We start from the raw sequence: 19,116 nt of genomic DNA on the forward strand, positions 1-19,116 counted from the left end.
ACATACTGATCGCACTGATATTTCTTTTTTTATTACATACACATATATACATGTACAAACATATTTCTAGCGTTAGTTAAAATGATAAGCTTTATGAAAATGACAACAGTTAGCCATTGATGAATGTTCTTAAAGCGAATCTGGCACAACCGCACAGCGCAGTCATGTCACAGTTGTGATGCTGGCCGTGCTGCTTTGAAGTATTGAATGGCTGAAAGGGGTGCAACATGCTGTAATTAAATCAATGATGACCGCACTGTTTGCACTATGGAAGGTGCCACACAGCCATTACCAATGTAGACCCACTAAACAGTGTGGTCATAATTAGTTTAATTAAACCCCGCTGCGGTCATTTCGGCTGTGTCAAACTAGTACGCAGCATGGCCACGTCACACATGCGACACGACCGCACTGAGTATTTGTACCCTAACTCCTAGTCTAGTGTTGGTGAATCCTATGAACAGCACAGGCAGCGCATTGAATGTAGGCAGGCTATTATAGCTAAATAATAAAGTGCATGGAAGATATACTATATTGGACTGTAGTATTCTGGTTAACTTGCCGTGTTGACACTTTGTGATAAATAAGTGGGTTTTGGGTTGCAGTTTGGGCACTCGTTCTGTAAAAGGTTCGCCATCACTGTCCTGGTCTATCTCCGAAGTCCTATCAGCACCTGTGCATGCCGATGAACTTTCATATACATGACCTCCCTGTCTCTGGCCTTTCTGTTTTTTTACGTACTGCAATAAGTCAACATTCTTTATAGATAAATTGGAAAACCATAATAAATGTATAAAGATAAAGAATATCTGTCTATAGGTCTCATATACGGATATGACCTCATCAGAAGCATTTAGTGTGAGCTGTAAAATGATGATAATTACAATCACAGTGACCTACTCAAGGACCACCAGCCTCAAAGAAATCACAGACACGTCTGCTGTATTTCTTTCACAGACACTGGAAATAAGTCCTATATTTTTATGGACTCTATAGAAAATTGCAACTCCTGACGGTTTGAAAGAATACTGGCTGGATCAGCAGCCTCTCCCATTGCCCTGCCTGCCGTAGGGCACAGATATAGTGACACATTGCAGCCGACAATGAGTGGGCCTGAACTGCAAGACACAGCCCAGAGTGGCACTTCTATCGCTTAGACCCACAAGTGCATTTTGTCTTGTGATTGGTAGACATGAAGTTAGATGGATGACCATTCGCACAGTAGAACATACTGTACCTGTGTTTTGGCACTTGCCAAAGAGAAATTTAATGCAGACATTGTTTTAGCAAGTACCTTCATTTGTTACTAGCTGCTCATAAACAGCGTTTTTAACCAAACGAAATCCCAGTTATCACGTTGTTTGACACCAAAGAGAAAGACTTTAGTGTAGGGATAAATATTGTGCATTATGACTCGAAGAGCAATTACACAGTAAGTTGTTGTAGTTGGCACCGTGTAGCCTGTTGTAATGTCCTGTAGCACGGTTGCCCCTTTAGTAATAGGGGGGATCACTGCTCTTAATGCTATAATAATTTATGCTGCTTGAAATCGTTACTTTCCTTGTACCATGTAGGGGTATAGATAGCACAATGTGATATGTGGATAATTTAGCTCTCTATTTCTATATATATTTATTTCCCTGCCAGATGGCCTAAAGATATGTTCATAAATATATAATATAACATGGTAGAAAATAATACATACTTTTTTATTTTATTTAATACATGCCATATATTTAATACAGGATGAGAAAATGCATGCAGTGTAGTTCTCTAGATGATTCACACTACATGCAAAGATATTTTATATGAAGAAACATGTCTTTATAGGTGGTAAACCTTTTTTTAGCTAAGCACAGTTTTCTGTCTTTCTGTGGTAGAAGAAGCATTGTTGGTCTCATATGCCACCTACGCTGGTTTTTATTCCACTGCAAATATGTAGTCTTTGCTGTATTATTTATTGAATATATTTGTATCTAAAAAGTGAATTGAATTTGTCTGAAATTGGTGAGCATTACCAAATACAGATCTTTGTCATCACTTCGCCCACTCGACTTCCTTCCTGAGATCTAAATTTATCTTTTGGAGAGTTCAGTAACAGATTAACAACAAGCACCCTTTCACTGTGAATGCCAAGTCAGTGGACACACAACGTTCTGTTCTTACCTTCTTACCTACACTCATTGTCAGGTTTACTCATATGTCCGAGCTGGACAAGACATTTGCCTATATTCAGTCACCACAACAGACAGATAATAGTAGTTTCATTAGTATTCTTTTGAGCTTTAAAGAGGACCTTTCACTTGTATAAACTATGTGAACTGAGTATGATGCCATATAGAGTGGCGCCCGGGGATCTCACTGCACTTACTATTATCCCCGGGCGCCGCTCCGTTCTCCCGTTATAGGCTCCGGTACCTTTGCTCCTTAAGTTAGGTTTTTTTCTCCCAGGCTGTGAGCTGTGCGCTGCGATTGGCCAGGGCTGCAGCCTAGGAGAAGGAGACATCCACAGGACAAGGGAAGACCCGCCTACTATAACTTAAGGAGCAAAGGTACCGGAGCCTATAGCGGGAGAACGGAGCGGCGCCCGGGGATAATAGTAAGTGCAGTGAGATCCCCGGGCGCCGCTCTATATGGCAGCATACTCAGTTCACATAGTTTATACAAGTGAAAGGTCCTCTTTAATTAGAGAAAAAAAAAATCTCCCCATTCTAGTATTCAAATATTGCTGGTAACATATACCAGAAATTTAGATAACTACTATTTGGGAGTTTATTGTCTATAAGTATTTAAAGTTATAATAACAGTATGGGTGACCATAGACAAATAAAATAGGGGATCTGTGTGTAGGAAATCCTGAAAAGTGAATAAACCTTTTTTTTACATGCTTAATATCCTGTAATAATGTTGTATAATAATGTTCCATCTTTGAACAATATTTTTTAATCTAAAGGTCCAAATTGGTTCATTTCTTTTCTTATACATTCTTTATGGTAAATGGATATTTGACACCCCACACTCAGATCTCCTTTCCTGACGGGCACTGTTGCTACTCTGCAGCTCCAGCTCGCTCACCACTACGTCCTGATGTGCACAGTGTCAGAACTTAGTAGATCGAGACGCACACTATGACCTGACGCTGTGTGCATCAGGTCATAGTGGAGACCGTGTCAGACCTGCAGTGTAGCAGGTGCCTGATCAGGAGCCCGGTGCCCGATCAGGAGAGGTAGGCGATTTCTTTAAATTTTAGTACTGAGTATGGAGGTCTGATCTAAGCATAGGAGGTTCTGATGTGAGCATGGGGGATCTGAGCATGGGGGGTCCTGATCTGAGCATGGAGGGTCTGATCTGAGCATGGGGGGATCTTATCTGAGCATTGAGGGTCTGATCTTAGCATGGGGGTCTCATCTGAGCATTGAGGGTCTGATCTTAGCATGGGGGTCTGATCTGAGCACGGGGGGTCTGATCTGAGCGCGGGGGTCTAATCTGAGCACGGGGAGTCTGATCTGAGCATGGGGGGTCCTGATCTCAGCATGGAGGGTCTGATCTGAGCATGGGGGGATCTTATCTGAGCATTGAGGGTCTGATCTTAGCATGGGGGGTCTGATCTGAGCACGGGGGGTCTGATCTGAGCACGGGGGTCTAATCTGAGCACAGGGAGTCTGATCTGAGCATAGGGAGGTCTGATCTGAGCATGGGGGGTGGTCGTGACACTTACAGTATGATTTGTGTTATCTGATCTGAGCATTGGGGGGTCCTATTTTGGGGGTCTGATTTGGAGGGTCAGATGAGCATTGGGGTCTGATGAAAAAAAAAAATATATATTTTCTTCTCTGCTAATAAAAATAAGAAAAACATTTTTTTTCGTATTTTTCTCCGCTAAAGCCTAGGGTGAAAAATACTGTGACTCGTGTGTAAATTTATAGCTTGTGGCTCCTGGTAGTCCATATGTTTTTTTTTTTCTCTTTGTGTCTCTAAGGTTGGGCCACCCCTGGCCTACTGCATAACATTTATACTTTGGCTGAAATGATTAGAGGGGGAGTCCTGTGAGCTTCATTCTGCCTCTAAAAAGTAATTCAAATGCTGAGTAGTACTCTTAAAGGGGTTATCCCACATGAGTCATTGGTGGCATATTGCTAGGATGGAGCCCCCCAAGTGAATGAGTGCACGCTGTACATGTGCGGCTGCCCTTCATTTATTTCTAGCTGTGATAGAATTGAATGGAGATTAGGCCATGCATGTGTGGTGCACTCTCCTTCGGGTGCCTGTACTAGAGGTAGGTGGGGGTCACAGGGGGACCAGTGTCCCACATGATAAAACTAATTTACATAGTTCTATAAAAATACCTTTGGGTCCATTGACAGTGGTTCAGTCACAGAGAAAATGAAGTATCATCCCATAGGAAAATGTGCTGACAAGTGCCCAGTGGGCAGTACTGAGCATGAGAAGTACTGAGGATCTCCTCAGTAAGTAAACCCTGCCTCACTCTTCATGCTTGGTTTTGATTTAACGCTCCCCTGCTGTCTGACACCATCGTGTGCAAGATTTCACTGCAAGGCTTTTTGACTTCAAAGAGCAAAGCAGCTTTTTAGTATAGAAATGCGAATAGCTGCCTAATAGTTCCCCCTTCTTTTAAAACATGCAAGTACTTATCTTGTCATTTTAAATAAAGGTTATCATTGTAGACACAAATATCTCTTCTCTTTCCTTTGTTTATCCTCCTTTCAGTGCCACAAGGGCCTATATGCCAAGGTATGTTTTTGCTTGGACTCCGCTAGTAGACACTATAGATATGTACAAAATAAGAAATAGCTTCCTTTTCTAGAAGCAGGGTTGTTATAGTTTGCTGAAATGGGTTCTAGATCATTAACCAGAATGAAGATTTACAGTACTGAATTCCTTCCAGTACTTGATGACTTTTTCAAGTGCAAGAGGTGTATTCCACAATGTGTATCACTTTGAAATTCCAGAATTAACTAATTGTAGATAGTCACCAAGAGCCCATCTACATTTGACATACTTGCGGCCGTAGCTAGAAAGGGTACATATGCAAGGCAGTAGGCCAACATTTATTTGAAATGACAAGTGACACATATTGCAGATTTTTCTGTGCCTGTTGCAATTAGTCAGCAAGCTTTCTTCTGAACTTGTTAGTAGGAAAATTGAAACAACCAAGCTGTGGTATACTTCAAGCACTGAAAGCGTTGCAAGAAAAATCCACATCTGTGCTAAAATATGGTAGCTATATACATGTCATCAAAAGCAACCTTTAGATTGTTAAATGATCAGTTGGCTGATAGTAATTTTTAGCATTACAAAAATACATAGGACCATATACATGTAAATAAATAAAAAAAATGAATAACCCCTTGGGGGTAAATTTAATTGTAATTGATATTGATATTCACATTAGAATCTGCTACCATTTGAAAACTAGAGGTTTTGCAACAGATTATCTATCAGCATTTAGTCTATTGAATGAAGAAATTTACTAGTTCATAGCCTACAATCAAGGAAAACAGGTTATGTTTCAGCCAATTCTGAAGTGGTCTTCTCTAAGAATAGGGCCAATGTACATAGGATTAAAGAGAATCGGAAGTCCATTAGAGAAAATTTGCTCTAGACCATGGACGATCTTTCCAGTGAAATGGAGATATTTCACTGCTTACAAAAATATACACTACTCACAAAAAGTTAGGGATATTTGGTTTTCGTGTGAAAAACTTCACTCTACAGTGATATTATATAATGAAAGTAGGGCATTTAAGTAGAAGCATGCAATGGTGATTCCCTCATCTCCAACAATTTTGGGAAACATAAGCCAACAACAGTGTTGGGTATAACCCCACAAAAATATCAATGTCTTATTAATGTGTCATGTGGCCTTGAACATCAATTACAGCTTGACAAGGACATCTCATTGTTGTTTCTCAAGTCAACTTATTGTCTGCTGAGGCATGGCATTCCACTCTTCTTGAAGTGTGGCCATCAGGTCATTGAAGTTCTGGGGTACAAGGTTATGAGCCTCTACACGGCGACTCAGCTAATCCCGTAGGTTTTCAAGGGATTGAGGTCTGGAGAAAGTGCAGTCCACTCCATTTAAGGTATTTCAGTCTCCAGAAGCCGTTCCTTAATGATGCGACCTCGAGGAGCTGGCGCATTGCCATCCATGAAGATGAAATTAGGCCTGTGTTGTTAATGCAGAGGCAGAATAACTGGATTAATTATATTATTCAAGTAGTATGGGCTTGTCACTGTACTATTCACAAAGTGTAGGAAAGTTCTGCATTGACTATACACACCTGCCCACACTGTAACACCACCACCAGCAAAGGCAAATAGTGGCTGATGCATAGCGATCTCCTTGATGTCTCTAACATTGATGGCAGCCATCATTTCTGCTCAGCGTGAATTGACTTTCATCAGTCAACAACACTGAGTGCCACTGGTCCCTAATCCACCGTAGATGCTCCCTGGCCCATGCAAGACGATAACGCTTGTGGTCAGGTCAGGTACCCTTGCAGGTCGTCTAGCACACAGACCATGCTGATGTAAATGGTTTTAAATGCTCTGACATGACACTTAGGTGCCTCTCACCTCCTTTAAATGTGCCTGGATCTGTGTAGCATTCATCATCCGCTTCCACAGGGCATTGTTCCCAGTGAAGCGATTATCAGTGTGGGATGTGGCCAAAGGACGCCCACTTCTATGCCTTTCTGTGACTCTTGCAGTCTCTCTGTATCTCTGTTGCAACCTGCTGATGACACTCTGTGAAACTCTAAGCTCAGTGGCCACTTCCGTCTGAGAACATACTGTTGATCAATTGTTAGATGTTGCCTTGGTCTCATAATGTGAAAATGTGAACAGCATGATGAGGAGGACTGTTTAAATACCAATTTTAATTGAAGCAGGAAATTTATTGGCCGATTCATGGATCAAACACCTGTTGTGAATTTTGCAGTTAAGCTCCTTGTTAGAGAACAGTAAGTTGTGCAAAAAGTACTGAAACATTGAACAGTTGGACATGTGCATACAAAAGTTTAGAGAAGATAACCTTAAGTTCACCTTTAAAGGTTAGAGTGCATTTTAGGTTCATCCTGAAATTTTACCCACAAGCCAAAGATCCCTAACTTTTTGTGAGTAGTTTACTATTATATGCACCATTGAGACTATTTTCTAACTCCACCTTCTTTGCAGAAAATATTGCCAAGTTGCTACTTAGTGCTAATAGCAGAATCTCTCCAATTGGATGTGTGAGCACCTGGTTCAAAAATGTGGCTTTTTTTTATGGAGAACGTACTTTGATTGGAAGTACTGTATTGCCAAAAGAAAACTGACTCTTCCTTTTTGCTCACTGAAAAATATAAAAAATTACACCCGTTTGTGCCATAGATGCATTAGATCCGAGGTGTAGCAGAAAATGTACAAATCATTGCCGCTTTTTTTCCATTTCCCAAATTTTTTTCATGAAATGATTGTCATCTTTTGTACTTTCCTCTTTTGGACCTTCAGAATCATTTTCACTGGTGGACTCAATGTTCTTAGTGAATGTTACCGATCCACAGACTGCACCACAGGTTCATAATATGACCCCATAGGCACACGGTGTGTCTCTTCATGTTCCTTTAATCAGGGAAAACTTCTGTATGCCTTGGTGTTAATCCAATATATATTATGGACCCAGATATATGGGTGCCTTATACAAGATCTTTGGGATACATCTGACAAGAATCCTGAATGCTTATTATTTGAAAAATAGCTTAAATGCTTTAATGAATATATAACATGTACATTTACATTCATTCTGTTCTATATATTTTTTTCAAAGACACCAATGTATAAGTTTTAAAGTACTACATTCATTATTTGCCCTGAGACCTTGAAGTCGGCTGACATTTTTTCATTTCTTTCTATTAACGTTTCACACAAACTACCAGCCACCTGAAAGTTTTTGCACCTATTTATCATACAAGCTTTATTTGGCCACAATTTCTTCAAATAACCTTCAACGTAGTCTCACTTTTAATCCCATGATGCTTAATGTGTTATACAAACAGCAATAAAGGTATACACAGGTATACACCTGATGAAATACTTCTCAAAAACCTATTAATGTTTTAAACCAGTCTCAATAAAGAGGCAACACCTGCAACCATTTGTTTGGCTCTGTTTCTGAACTGAAGTAACTTTCACATGTGTTTTATTTCTTCAGTAACTTTTACATTATCCGAATTATTGAGCCTGGACTTCTGAGTGGGGGAAGCAGTCTGAATAGGTTCTTTATGCTTTGACATTTGAGGCCCACACCCTCATTTGTTGGCTGGCCCAGCTGAAGTTTGCTGTTACTAAACTTTATACCATATAATGCTTTTTACAAATGAGAGAGCACTAAGCAACTCTGATATATTTTATAATAAAGGTTTTCTGTCTGCTAAGATCATAGTTTCTCAAACTTCTTAACTACCTCTAAAATGTCATATCGTAGTTTTTCTTAATGATACAGTGACTAGGTCAGTGTAGAGATATATAAAAACTAGTTGAAAGATGAAATCATTTGACCCATTTCATCAATTTTCCATGTTGCTTTAATGTGTTGCCCATGGTTTAAAATAAAAAAAAGTGGCTAACATAAATGAAGCAATACTAAACTGTTCAATCCCCTGCCGTCCCTTTTTCAAATTCATTTAAAAAAAATAACCAAAAAACTGTCATTGTGTACACTGGTCTTAATTTGTCCTGCGCTGGTATAAGATGCTTCACAATTATTAAGCACATTACTTTCAAAAATTGTGGTGCATTTTGGCCGCTATGAGCAAGGACTGGGACTTGCACCAAAATGTGTGACCTTTCTACCCTAGAAGATTGGTGTTAAAGCTTAATAAATCTCTCCCTCTTTCATTTTTCTTTTGTGTGCTAACTTGTTTTTAAAGCTAGTTATCCAAACATTCTACAGATAATTTACTTCCACAGAACTGGGGATCTTAGAGTAGACTTCTATTTAAATCAATATGTGGTCTCCTCTGAGAACATAGTATTAATCAAAACTGACAGAAATTGAGGCACCTAATATGATGATGACTCCATTTTGAATTGTAATTAAATAAAAATCTGAAATCTTATAGCAGGATGTAGATGTGGTTTAGTTGGATAATCTATATAATTTCATGTTGTGTAAGTGATCCACTTAGAATAAGGATGCAAAAGGGTCATATACATATAGAATCACATGTCTATTTCAGCTTGGACTTTTCCATTATACAAGTTACATTAAAGGTGGTCATACACATTAGTCTAAAGTTGAAAAGAAGTCGTCTAATATTTTCATCCGAAAGTCAGACGAAAGATCTCGTTCAAAGAAAGATTGTGAGCAAAAGATCTTTGCTTCAAAGAATGTTCCCAGAAAGATCTTTCAGCTATCGCCCAATTTCATTGAACATGTATGGGCAGTTTGAACAAATGTAATGGCCAATTTGGCCAAATGCGTGTATGGCTCTGTCTCTGAAATGAACGTTCACCGAATGTTTGTTTGTTCAACAGTTGCTCACTGTCCCAGTCCCTGTCTAGATATGGTCATTAACCGTCATTGTTATGAAGCTCTCAATCCATTGTTAAAAGGTCTATATGAATGGGAGAACAACTTATTTTTACTAATTGTATAACACTGTGTAAGTGATCATGGCCTAACTGTCATGGTGTGGGGGTGCTCATCTCTGGAGCTCCGGCAGCATCCTCTTTATAGCCTGGCCATCTGCTATCTTTGTGCCGTCTGCCTTTCCAGATCAATGTCCATGAGGGCCTTGCTTTGTTACCTTCAGCTCTGTGCGCTCCTACCCACTGGGCCTCGCTGTATTCTGCATTCTAGGATGCTGCTGCCTGTCACAGGGCCTGACTGCTTGAAGCACTGATCAGCCTGTTACCAGGAGTGATACTCACCCTGGGAGGCTCCTTCTCTGCAGTGGTGATACCGGCAGCGGTGCTACTATCCTCAGCATCGTCTGGTTCGCCAAGAGTCCTGTCCAAGACATCTGCTTCCCTCCTGCTGGGGCTGAGTCTGCGTGTGGTCCGCCATCTTCCTCTGCCTTCTTGTGGCGGTGACTGTTGCTGCTTGTTTGCCTTCTGCATCCACCTATTTCCCTGTGCCCCTGGATATAGAGTCTGCTGTCTGTGTGGTGGGGTGAGTGTAACCCCTTGTTTGTTGCTTGCTTGCATCTACTGAAGGGATATCTGCCCTTTTTGTTAGAGACATAGTCTCCTATATGGGCCGCAAAATGGTACCACTGCTACATCCCTTGGCCTTAAAGCAGTAGTGGATGCTATGATGCAAACTGAGGAGGCTGGAAAGTGTAGCCCTCCCGATCAGGCTGCAGTGGACATGAACAAAATTGTGGCTGCCATTACTTCCTGTCAGGCAGCACTTACTGCCAAAATTGATCATTTACAGTTGGATGTTACTTGCCTGTGCCATGATATTAATAAGATAAAGTCAAGAACCTCATAGGTGGAGAGGCGTTTGAGTGGGGTTGAGGACACTGCTCATATGGGGGGAAATCACCTTCATGCTCTTCAGCAGCAGGTGAAGGCTTATCATGCGAGGGCAGAGGATGTGGAGAACTGCAATAGATGAAATAACACGTATTCTGGGCCACTCTAAGAGATCCCAGTGGAGTTCGTGAAACGGCTCATTAAGCAAGCTCTGGCCCCAATCACTATCTCCTTCAGTTTTGTAGTTGAACAGGCTCACAGGATCCCCACTAAACCTTTGCAACCAGGTGCCCCTGCCTGCCTGTTTAACCTGAAAGTCTTGAACTACTGGGACAGAGATGATATACTTTTTACAGCTCACCAACTGAAGGAGATTAAGTTTGATAATGCTAGGATTTCTTTTTACCCTGACTTCATGTCTGAAGTTCAGAGGCAGAGGCATCAATTTACAGTGGTGTGGACCAGGCTTCGGGAGAAAGGTATCAAGTATGCCATATTGTATTCCTCTCATCTTAGGATTCAAGTTGGAGATCTTACTAAGTTATTCTCTACACTGGAGGAAGTTTCTGGAGGAAGTTTCTTACTGGCTGGACAGCAGAGGATGAGCACTTCTCGGCGCCTGACATCTCAGGTCATGGCTGATTCTCTTTGTGGCGTTCAGGACTACATCACCATTTGTGGGACTATATCTTTGGCCTGTAGTTATAGGATGTGGTCTATTATGTGGCTTTTGATTCTATTTGTCTACCTACAGGTCTATTTCTTTTCAATCAAGCTTGCATATCTCCATCTTTTCCGTGAGGAGCTAATACAGAAATGGATGTCTGCACCAGCTTCCGTGACCTGCATATCTCCTTCAAGGATTTGGTGGCAATACATGCAATGTGTGTAATTTGAGGGTTAGCATTACTGTTCGGGATGCTAGCCTCAGGCAGGTTGGGGGGTATGGGCAAGGTTGGGATATTTCCTAGATAGGATTTGGGAATTGTATTCTTATTAGTATTTTTATTGTTTCCTCTGGCGTGTATGAGTGTGTGAATAGTACGGGCGCTCTACAGTCCTCTCCTGTTCGTTGAATCTTTACCATTTCTGGGATGGCTAATTATAAAATTATCTCTTGGAATGTCTGGGGGCTTAATGACAAAGTGAAATGCTCCCTTGTTTTTAATTATCTACAAGGGTACAACCCTGATATTGATATCTTACAGGAGACTCATTTCAGGGGACAACATTTTTTTACCTCTGAAATGTCCCTGGGTGAGTTTTTCCTATATTGCGATCTTTTCTAATTATGCCAGTGTGTCTCAGTTCTCATAGGCAAATCACTCCCTTTCCATTGCACTCTGTTCAATTGGATATTTTTGGTAGATATGTTATTATTTTTGCCGTTGTCAGAAGTGCAGACAATGTAATGTTTGGACTCTACGTCCCTCCCCCTTTCCATCAATGTCTTTTAGATTATATTATAGGTAAGGTTGCAACGCTACTGGCTGTCCCTCCGATCCTCCTGGGGGATTATAATGTTGTCTTAGACCCTGTTGCAGATAGGCTACATCTCCAGGTTCTGCACAATAGGGTTTTCTGTAATTGGGCGGACGCACATAACCTAGTGGAGGGGTGGAGACATTTACACCCTGGGGGTCGCCAGTTCTCCTGTCACTCTACATCTGTTGGCTCTCTTTCACGTATTGACCTTAACTTTGTAAGTCAGGAATATGCTTCCATCCAACTCTAGAGTGGAATATCTCCCTAGAGGTATCTATGACCATGCTCCTTTGCTTGTGGTTATCTCCCATTCACTCTCTGCCCCGATTAGACAATGGAGACTTAATTCTTAGTGGCTGGAGGTTTTGACCGTGACTAATGCAGTGTTCGGCCAATTATTGGGCTTGCAATTAGGGGTCCTCTAAACCTCTCACCGATCCATGCAATAGCAACAAAATGTAAGGAACTTCAAGTCACCTGCTCTAGGTAAGAGGAGAATTTAGTTGTTAGAGAAGAGGCCTATGCACAGGACCCTTGTGAGGATACACACTATAAGTTGTTGGAGGCACAGAGATTTTTAACCCTACATTTGACAGAATGCATGCAGAAGAAACTCTTAACCTAAAAACAAGTGTTTTTTTTGGAGGGACATAAGAAGGGGAGAGCTCTGGCTTATTTTCCTGATACCAAATCTCCACATACTGTAGTCTCGAGTATTGTCACTGATGGTGGGATTCGAGTTAGTGAACCCAGTGCAATGTTTAAGCCGTTTACCCTGTACTATGATAACTTGTATGCTTCTAAGGTGAGTTGTACAAGTGGTGATACACAGACTTTTATAAGCGCTATTTCTCTCCCATCTTTGTCACAGATTGACGGTAGTGCCCTAGTCTCGCCACTAACTGCGGAGGAGATCAAATCGGCAATAACGCATTTGGCTGCTGGGAAAACCCTTGGCCCTAACACATTCCCCCTGGAGTGGTATAAGTTGGATATTGACTCCCACTGTGCGCAACTGCTCATGGAGGCCTCGATAGTTATGTCTGACCCCCTCCTCCTCTATAGAGGTACCAGGCAGTGCTGGCCTTTGTCACCTATGCTTTTTGCTGTTACTATGGACCCTTCTCCCAGACTTAGTCCAATTTACTCACAACTTCTAGGTTGCAAGTAAATTAGACTAAGCCTATTCTTTGCCTTTGCCTTGTTGATGATGTGGACCCAGTGGGCGTTTCTCCACTCTTGCGTCTGTTAGTAGTTGATCGGTTTGTTTACTTGGGTATTCAGGTACATCTTGATCCCAACAAGTTCTACTAGTTAAATGTTGTTCATATGATGTTTATCACTCGTAATATTATGTCTTGGGAAAATCTTTCCCTGTCACTGGTGGACTGCGTAAATCTTTAAAATGGTGTTATTACCCAAATTACTGTGTATATACATATATATAGGGCGGCCCTAATGACACTTCCCAAATCAGTCACCCTTTTTGTGGAGATGTCAAGCACCTAGGTTGGCAAGGAAATCTCTGAAGGCGTACTCGCAGGGTGGACTGGCGCTACCTGACATGTATATTTATTGTGTAGGTTTTTGCATCTTAGTGGATCTGGGCGGACTCTTCCAGCTGTGGGCTAATTTGGTATATCGCGCTTGGGCTTCAGAGCAGGTGTTACACGTCAAGTATGGCAGCCGTGGCGGCGAAATCAAATGCATTTGTGGATTGACATGTGGTGGGGGCATAAGGGGAGACATGGGTCTCCCTTCATTCCTTTGTGGCGTAATAAGCAGCTTCGGGAATTATTTCATTTACCGGATTTAGAATTTTGGCCAAAGAAGGGAGTGAGATATCTTACCCAATTATATCAGGACGGTGTTTACCGCACTTTTGATAGTCTTACGCAAGAGTTTAATTTGCCCTGCATGAGTTTATATCGATACTTTCAACTGGGATATGCTTGTGCAGCCCAATTTGGTAAAGGTCCTATTAAACTGGAATGTGGTCCACTTGAATCCATTGCAAGAAGGGTTCAGCCATACAAACCGATTTTGTCCTTTTATAGGGAAATTCTTGAGAACCAAGACTCACTGCTGCAGCGGTCGTTTGAACATTGTCATGAGGAAATCCATGAGCTGGAGGTCTCCCATCTGAAAGAATTGAGCTATATGTGGAGGTCTACAGTGGTAAGCGCTCGTCACCAGCTTATTCAGATTAAATGGTTGCACAGAATCTATCTGACTCCTGTGCGGCTGTTTTATATTCGTAGATTACCGGACCCTTCATGCACCAGGTGTGGGGAACTGAGGGAAATCTTATTTCACATGATATGGTCTTGTCCTGTTGTGCATCAGTTTTGGAGACATCTCTGTTCTTTTATTGACTCGAAACTGGGTCTCTCAGGAGTTTGTTCCCCCATAGTTTGTTTATTGGGCCTAGTGATGGTGCTGATTCCTACCCGATTTGGTAGACGCCTATATCGTCTCCTTAATGTTTTATAGAAGGAAAACTTTTCTCCTTAACTTGAAAAACCCAAATCTCCTTCCCTATCCCAGTGGGCTCATCTGATAAATGCAGTTTTACCTTTGTATAAGTTGACATATGCGGCAAGGGGGCACCAGATCGCTTTGTACAGATGGCTATGTACCTATGTACAGATGGATTTTTACCTATGGCTTCAGGCCCAGAATACCATTTCTATGTAGGCAGAGGGGTGTACTGCGGAGTGTGTGTGTGTTTCTGTGCTATGTGACTGTCCCATTATGTTGCCTTATGCTGGTCCTGAGCATTTACATTTACAGGGAATGTCCTTCGTGGGTACTGCACTGTACGATATTTTGAGACTTTTGTGCTATATTCCCTTGTTCACTTGGTCTTATTCATGGGATGACTGCCCAATAAATATTAATTTTTTTAAAAAAAATAAACACCGTGTAACATGTTAGTATTCTCAAATATCAAATTCTTCAATTCAATTACATATAATCATAAATTTGGAGCAAATTGGTCCTGTCTAATTGCCAGAATAGCGGGGTGCTAGTCATAGAGCATCTCCTTCATGGCTCTTCAGAAAATCCCTCAATGGTCTGCCTATCCACTAGCAATGGTGAGCCATGGATGGAAATCAATACCATAGATCCTTTCAAGACAACAGATAGCCATATTATTCTTTTAAAGTATCAGTGGCCCCACTTTGCCTGCTTCTTGTACATATGGTATTTTCACCCCTGCTATAGATAGTAGGCCCCTTTATATTATATCTGTAATTGCTATATTGGGGGGGTTACACACTACTCTTTTGCAACAGCCTTTTTTGTCTCTTACCATTATCTACTATTTACAATATTTTATGTTTCATATATCATTACCATTAGTTTAGAGCAGTGAGACATTAGTTCCCTATGACAAGCCAGAATCCAAACAGCATGTATGTCTATCGTTAAATACGGGTTTTAGGGAAAAATGCCCTAGATACAAAAAGGTAAAAGTCTGTTGTAGGTCAGCTGCACAATAAAGACAGTTATTTGCTCAGAACAGATACATGCCAGATAAATGCAGTATATCAACAAGAAGAAGCAAGGAAATTAACCAACAGATGACCAAATTATGTAACCACTGTGCTGTATAGTATGACCAGAACAAAGCGGATGATGGTAACATCTCATCACTCGGTATATGGAAATAGATGTTTTTGGCTAAGTTGGTCAAGTTTGGCTACTATATTAAGCGAAATGTATCCTGCTATATAACATATATACACTTCTTTCTTTACACTAATAAATGAACAACATTTTGCCCGATGGCATTCTTCAAATTAGCCTGATTGACTACATAGCTAACCATGTTACTGTGGGTGGATGTGGTTAGGCTTGGATGGTTTATAATGGAGTTTTGCTAATTTGTGAATACATAAACCGTATTGTACCGTTACAATAGTGCTCTTGCTTACATTTCATAGTTAATTACTGGTCACGGATCAGCTTAAGTTTTAGGCTTAATCTGTAGTTTTCACTTAACATTCATGGCATATAGTTGAATATTTAATACCTCTTCATTGGATACTAAATAAAACAAATTGTATGTAAATAATAAAACAATGTGTAAAATATGTATCTACAGTATGCTGTACTTGCAAGATATATAACCCTAGGTATTTGTCATTGTATTTACACTTGCTATGCTGAATGTATTTTATTATGTATTATCATAATGCTTAGTCTCTTTAGAATAGTTTATTATACTCACGAGTGTAGTTGAGAGCTAAACATGTTGTCAGGTGAGATTTTTTTTTAACACAAAGACATGTACAAAGAAATTTGAAAGAAAAACTTGAGAAGGATACAATGAGGGAGAGTGCTTTTATCTATTAAGTCATTGTACAGTATATGTGACCTTAAAGGAAATGTGTCACCAAATTTTGTTTCTGCCAGTTAAACCAGATAGTAACACATATCCTTTGTTTCTAATTTGTTTTTATTTTCTGATTGTAGATCTTTTTTATTCTATTTGCTCAACATGATTATGGGGGTGACCATCTTACCAGAGTTGTTCTTACCAGCATTCAGAAAGCATTTAAAAAAATTGCATTACAGCAGCCCCATGGGCCATAGACACAATGGTCAGGAGAGGACCTCATTGACTTCTACGGGAGAGTTTTCTAGGCATGCTCTGTGACCCGCGCAGAGGTGATTGTGCAAGGAAAGAATAGAGAAGCTTTGCCAATTACCCACTGTGAATGGTGGATCCTGTCTTATCTATACACCGAGGTGAATACATTAAAGCCAAGATTAGAATGACCGACAAACGAGTGGCTACTTTCACACTCGGATCATGGATCTGCACAGACGGATCCGTTCAGATAATACAAATGTCTGCATACGTTCAGAACGGATCCGTTTGTATTATCTGTAACATAGCCAAGATGGATCCGTCTTGAACACCACTGAAAGTCAATGGAGGACGGATCTGTTTTCTATTTTCTATTGACTTACATTGTGTGTGAGAACGGATCCGTTTGGCTCAGTTTCGTCAGCGGAATGGAGACGGATCGGAGGTAAACTGATGCATTCTGAGCGAATCTCCTTTTCCATTCAGAATGCATTAGGGCAAAACTGATCAGTTTTGGACCTCTTGTGAGAGCCCTGAGCGGATCTCACAAACGTAAACCAAAACGCCAGTGTGAAAGTAGCCTAAGTAAAGTGATCTGTACAGACCAAGAATTGGCGCTGATTATTAAGGCCCTATTACACCTGAATATAATCGTGCAGATCATCGCTAACAAGCGTTCGTATGAACACTCATTAGCGATGATCTGGCAGTGTAATACTGCCTCCGATGAACTGTAATCAGAATCTTTAAGCAGGTTTAAAAGTCCTCGTTTGTCAGTGGCAAATCGTGCTGTGTAATCTGCTGCCGGCAAACAGTGTTCAGTATGGGGTCAAGCAATGGCATTAGGGATCGCTCCTTCCCATACTGAGGAGGAGATCGCTGCATGTGATGGTTATAACTGCAGTATCAAGAGACAGGGGCACATTTGTATTGGGTGACATAGTAATATATCTTTCTAACTTACTAGTAACTTAATATTAAATCCTGGGGAAACCCCTTTAAATGTGTAGTTAGCCATACAGGTCCCATTGAAGTCTTTAATGACAATAACAAACATTTGTAATGCATGGGGGTGGTTGTGTAGTTGGGGCGACTCCCTGGGAAGTCATTGGCTGCCATATACAGTAGGTGCTCGACCCCAACACACAGCACTCACTAGGGCACGGATCAACAACCTCAGGCACTTCAGCTGTTCTGAAACTACAACTCCTAGAATTCTCCTTTTGCTTCTATCAGAGTTACAAGAATAGCCAAGTAAGTGTGCTTGCTGGGAATTGTAGTTTCACAGGAGTGCTGAAGGTTGCTGATCCCTGCACTAGGGTCATTATCATAGGAAGCCAATTTACCTATTTGTACATTTTTGAGGTGTAGGAGGAAACCGGAGAGCCCAGAAGAAACCAACACAAACACGGGGAGACTATAGAAACTCCATTCAGATTTTTCCCTTAGTGAGGTATGAAGCCAGCGCTGCAAGGTACCAGTGATAACCATTGATCCAACATGCTAGTCAACCAGTCAATAATAGATCTGAGATCCTGGAAGCCAAATATGGTATGACCTAACAGAATATCAAAGACTCTTCACTTAAGACTTTAAAAAAATGTTTTAATCATTTTTAGATGTTTTAAATTTTCCATGTCACAAAAATCTTACAATCCTGCAGTTTTCGCACAGGCCACAAAGTCTAGTAACAGGTACCACTTCTTGTTCTGTTCAGATCACTTTTCAGCAGACATATCCTCATCATCACAAGCAGGATAACAATGACAGATATCACCTATATATGCATAACACAGGATCCACCGTTTACAATAAGTGATTTTCAAAGCTTAGCTACCTCCTCCTGACCTCTGCACAGGTCACCCAGCATGCCTGGAACACTCTCCTGCAGAAGTCAATGAGACCCCTCCAGACTACTGTGTCTGTGGTCCTTGCTGGCAGCTGTCAAGCATATCTCTGACAGCTCAGGTTAGGCTACTTTCACACCTGCGTTAGGTGCGGATCCGTCTTGTATCTGCACAGACGGATCCGCACCGATAATGCAAACGCTTGCATCTGTTCAGAACGGATCCGTTCGCAGTGATGGCCGGTTCGCATTGTTCGCCTGCGAACATATGCGGGCTGCCATCTTTTTTCACAAGTCCGGCGAGGCACAGGTAAGCCCTTACCTGTGCCTGTGCTGGGAGCCAGTCTGAAAACAAATCCGGTCACTGGGAGCAGGTAGTTCCGAGAACAGCCCGATGAAGGCCCCCGGTGGCTGTTCTCGGAACTGCCTGCTCCCGCTGACCGCACTTGTTTTCAGACCGGCTCGCGCACAGGCACAGGTAAGGGCTTTCCTGTGCCTCGCCTGACTTCGCGGGCGAACAATGCGAACTGACCATCACTGTCCGTTTTTTTTTTGTTCATGATAATGCAAACGGATCTGTTTTGACTTACACTGAAAGTCAATGGGAGTCAGGACGGATCCGTTTGGCTCTGCATCGTCAGGCAGACATCAAAACGCTGCAAGCAGCGTTTTGGTGTCCGCCTCCAGAGCGGAATGGAGACTG

The 19,116-nt window shown here is 41.4% G+C and overlaps 1 protein-coding gene across 1 annotated transcript in view; it reads left to right on the plus strand.

The window, feature by feature from the left end:
• LOC122937923 (nuclear factor of activated T-cells, cytoplasmic 1-like) overlaps nucleotides 1-19,116 on the plus strand; it is a 206,036-nt gene that overhangs the window by 135,650 nt on the left and 51,270 nt on the right.

The sequence above is a fragment of the Bufo gargarizans genome, chromosome 5, assembly GCF_014858855.1.
Source record: "Bufo gargarizans isolate SCDJY-AF-19 chromosome 5, ASM1485885v1, whole genome shotgun sequence".
In the NCBI taxonomy this organism is placed as follows: Eukaryota; Metazoa; Chordata; class Amphibia; order Anura; family Bufonidae; genus Bufo; species Bufo gargarizans.